Source organism: Chiloscyllium plagiosum, unplaced genomic scaffold (genome assembly GCF_037043375.1).
Source record: "Chiloscyllium plagiosum isolate Xiang-an unplaced genomic scaffold, Cpla_swu_hap1 HiC_scaffold_25, whole genome shotgun sequence".
NCBI classification, from domain to species: domain Eukaryota; kingdom Metazoa; phylum Chordata; class Chondrichthyes; order Orectolobiformes; family Hemiscylliidae; genus Chiloscyllium; species Chiloscyllium plagiosum.
The window spans coordinates 42,853,989-42,858,629 of record NW_028270163.1 but is presented as its reverse complement, the minus strand read 5'-3'; the positions used below and the strand labels follow the sequence as shown (position 1 = coordinate 42,858,629).

The 4,641-nt window shown below is 41.2% G+C and overlaps 1 long non-coding RNA gene across 1 annotated transcript; it reads right to left on the bottom strand.

Moving 5' to 3' along the window:
• Window positions 1–330: 330 nt before the first annotated feature.
• On the bottom strand, window positions 331–4,098 carry LOC148145329 (uncharacterized). The gene is made up of 3 exons (XR_015761463.1): window positions 3,977–4,098; window positions 790–959; window positions 331–455 (listed from the first exon to the last, which is right to left on the bottom strand). It is a non-coding gene; the product is annotated as an uncharacterized LOC148145329 (long non-coding RNA).
• Window positions 4,099–4,641: the final 543 nt, after the last annotated feature.

Sequence of the window (4,641 nt, the reverse complement as noted above, 5' to 3'; positions counted from 1 at the left end):
CATCAAGCCAACTGTTTGAAGAAATGCATATCAAGATTGTACACATTGTTTGCCTCTATCATTTGGCTGAATTTTACAAAGTTTTCGGGGGAGCTTTATAAAGGGTTTCTCCCCATGAGCTGTAGTGAGTTAGCTCATGCAATTCTCTGATGCTGGCTTTACTATATACATACCACACTGATATGATACCGTGCTTATGCCAAAGTGTACTCACCTGTGGTGAAAGTGTTCACCGATGCCCACACCTTCCAGGATATCTGCCATCAGTACCGCATTTCAGCATATCTATGCACCAGGTCAAATGATGCCAGCCTGGAACAGCCTTGCATGCTTGAATGGTAGAGGGAACCAAGAAAGTCAAACCTTCTGAGGGCACATGGGTGGTGCAGGTGACACTTCTTTGGAAAGAGACTCTCACATTTGGAAATGGATTGTCTCCTTACACCATCATCTATCTGATCAAATGTCATAGTAAGTGCAAAAATGAAGTGACAGAAGATACCCGTCCATAATTCCATGTTGTGTTAGAGCCTTGTTTAAAGAAGTACTACTCTCTGCCTAAAGTCCAGCATAGCATAATGTTATGTCAGTGCTCCATGTTGAAGTAACATATATTGGCAAGCCTTCAAAAAGTCTTAATATTTACTGAACAACAGGAAAAGTAAAGGAAGAACTAGTTTTAAAAAGCTGCCACTGTTTCTAGAACCAAACATAAGCTTTTTGAGCGAAAAAAAATTACAGTCAATGAGTGGTTTCTTCACACAGTCCAGATTGATAGGAATCACATACCAATTAAGTCCTGATTGGTTTGAAGCATCCAATGTTGCACCGCTCTATCACCTTCCTCTTCAAAAGACTGCTGCCACTCTCTCAGGCCTTCAACATCCATCATATCCCCACTTTGCTTCCTCCAGCAGAATATGAGGCACACTCTCTTCTTAACAGCATTGTTGATGTACCTAGCAAATGGATTGCAGAGGTTCAAGAAGGGAGCTCGCCATGTTTTCAAGGGCAACCAGAGTTGGGCAATAAATGCCAGGCCCAGCCAGCAACATTCAGCAATGCGTGAATTAAGAAAAACATTGCTTTCACACTTCCTGTAAGACCAGCCACCCAGACTGAGCCAAGTGTCAAAACATCATCTTCAGGAGGCCAATTGTCTGCTCCTTTATGGCTCTGTTTGAAAAATGAGCTACATTGTTGCATAATGAATTCATCGATCCTGGTTGTTCAAGGTAGCCCTCATCTAACACTATCCATCCTTGAAAGCCATCCAACCCTTGAAACAAGATAAAAACCTGAGGGTTTTCAAGGATATCGGCATCATGGTGCAGTGTGTGCGGTGCAGACCTCTAAGGTGTGATATCAACAATCACAGATGACTTGTACGTCATCTGAATAGAATTATTTTTAATTGGTTAAGTCACCAGTATTATGATATAGTCATTAAGTATATTCAAGACTGAGATAGAAAGATAGATTTTTAATCAGAAATAAGTGGTATTAGTAGGTCCAAAGTGTAGTAGTGAACTGGGTGATTGTATCATAAGTGAGTTGGAGATGGACCATGATAATGTAATGAGGTTGGTGCCATTTTACATGGACAGGGTTTGGAGAGGCTTGCGGATGTTTGCTTTTGCTCAAGGAGTGTGCCTGACATACTTAGAATGCTGGCCAAGGTGGAAGCTGGAAGGAATAAACTATTGATGAGTTGGTGCCACCAGATACCTGCCACCAGATACTTTTATACTGTGACTTGCTGCCATCTGATTTCTCTCTGCTATGTGGAAAAATGGTCAATTGCATATAAATGAGGAAGATAGGTAATGAGAAATGGAAATGCATGGAAATAGGCCCTCTTGTCACTCACCTCATTCTCAACTCATTGTTGAAATGTCGTGTGGAAAATTGGACTGTTTCTCTCAACACCATGCATCTCATTTATTGGATCTCTCCATACTTTTGCAACAGATTCATCACTGCACCTGTAATTTGAGCAATTGGAAGAATCTGCGCATTGAATCTGTGAGGCAAACATTTTGTTTTGATCAAGCTGTAGGAAAGACACTCACTAGAAGATAGATAACACCAGGTATGAGCAGATACCAGATGAACTGGTGACATTAAAAGGCCTGTATGAACCATAGAATCCCTACAGTGTGGAAATAGGCCCTTCAGCCCAACAAGTCCACACTAACCCTCAGAAGAGTATCCCACCAAAACCCACTCCCCTGCCCAATTACTCTACATTTACCCCTAACTAACACATCCCTGAATACTATGGGCAGTTTAGCATGACCAATTCACCTTGGATTGTGGGAGGAAACTGGAGCACCCGGAGGAAACCCACACAGACATGGGGAAAATGTGCAAACTCCACACAGACAGTCGCCAAGGCAGGAATTGCACCCGGGTCCCTGGCGCTGTGAGGCAGCAGTGCTAACCACTGAGCCACCATGTCAGCCTTAGCCACTGTGCTGCCCCATGTTTTATGCTTTAGATATTATGGATGAAATGCATGCGTAGAGACTGATGAAAGTGGTAATGACTAGGTTTTGCACATGGTTTTATTCTTGAATAATAATGGATAATTGGGGCTGCAAATTATTCACCAAAGTAAGTGCAGTTTTTATTTTTTTAATAATACAGAGGAGTTGGAGAAATGCAACTTACTCTGACTTGACATAGACAGATGACATCTACTGTACTTTGGTTTCGCTTTATACTGAATGACCATTAAAACATAATAAATGAAACAAAAACAATTGAAACTGCTTATTTAATCATCCTCTATTTCTTTTTACGAATTGGCTATTATGTTTCCTATGTTACACAGTACCTAAATTTCTGAATGTGCTTCAACAGCAGTGAGGTACTTTGGTATGACCTGAAGTTAAGAAAAAAGGATAAAACTGTAAGTCTCTTTTCTCCAGTGAGATCACCATGAATGGGAAGGCATGAAAAGAATGCAGGAGATTTTTCTGACAATTTGGCAAACAGCGTACTTCTATTGTGTAGGAACGCAAATGGGTTTGGTGACTGGCTTCAACCATGTGTACTGTAACAGGAGGGAAACTGAATGAGTGTATGCAACTGTAGGTTATCAAATAGCTGTATATGCAGTGGGGAAGGTTAAAAAAAAAGAAAAATGGTTCAGATTCAGAGATATGAGTCAGTCAGAGCATATTCGAACGAGGCACCATAGGATAGGATATGGGGGCTACTGGGGTGAATGCCAAACAAGTGATTAGTCAGAGTGTTTGCATTAAAACATGTTCATACTATATTCCATTTTAAGGCCAAATTTTTTTTTTTACTACAAACCATTTCCTTGCTATTTTTAAAAGCTGCACTTACTGTTCCTGTTCTGTGAAGTTAAAGATAGCTCTCACATTTCCTGATGATGATTCACTGAAAATTGCCTTGCCAAACTCTTGACCTTTCAATCCAAGTATTCTCTAATCTGATAACCATTTCCCCACTGGCCTCAGTCACTGCATCACTTGAAGAATTATTCTATCTCCCCAGTGAGCACAATATCCCACCTTGATATTCGCAAATAATTCAAAACTTTATTTATGGACAAAGCTCTATCCTCTCTCGTTACAGAGAACTCCCTCCTCCTTATTAGCTTGGCAGCAGGGAGGAGAGTTTCCCTGAAGAGGAGCTACCTCATTGTCTGATGGAGCCTCTGGCAAGTCAGGGCAGCAGCACATCCTTTAACCAACTATCTTTCAGAACTGCCTTCCATTTTCCCTACTTTCTGTTTTCCCTCCTGCCTCTTTATCCAAAAGCTCCCCATTTCCATTCTCCATAAGTCCCCTCTTCCTCTCTCATTTCCCTACCTTTCCCCCTACCATGTTCCCTCTCTGATCCCTCTATCCAATTACCAATACCTCTCTGCACATTATTCATTGTGACTACTGTGTTTGGTCTGAAATCTGCACATACAACACTATAGATCAACTGCACCAACCTGAGCTGGAATTATTTTCCAAGTTCCCTCTATATTTCTCTTCCATGCTTTTACTCATCCATCAGGCTGCTGCAAATACCACATGAGGTTGAGGGAGTGTGGTGGGGAGCTGTAATGAAAAAGAAAGCTTTTGGTTGGGTTGTTAATGTTTCACTGCAGGTATCAATCTTAGAAAATCTGAAACTAGTTCAACTGAGTCCAACCCAGCTGAAGTGTTCACCAGCCTTGTGGGATGATTTCCTCTCTTGACACTTCCACAATCTTCAGCTTTTGCATTCTTTTTTCGAAGCAACTCAGAACATTGCCTCAGCCCTGACTGCTTGGAAACTGCTATTTGCAACACCTTTGCTGTGGTAGACCTCCTCTCTCTAAATAAGAGTGCTGTGGCCTCTTACTCTCCACTCTCAGCTTGTGAGACATTTAGATGACTTTGTGGAAATGCTGATTTGACTCACTGTTCAAAATAATTTTCTGACTCTTCTTAAAAAAACAGTCAAGCATTCACAGAGCTGAAAACTAAGATCCACATTTCTTCCACATTAGAACCTAAGTCCCTAAATAATAATAACATGATGAAACTTCTCCAGAATAGGGGCACATTTTCAAATCTGGATATGTGGAAGTGGATATCCTGTACAGATGCTGCAAGGAATGGTTTAGTGTGT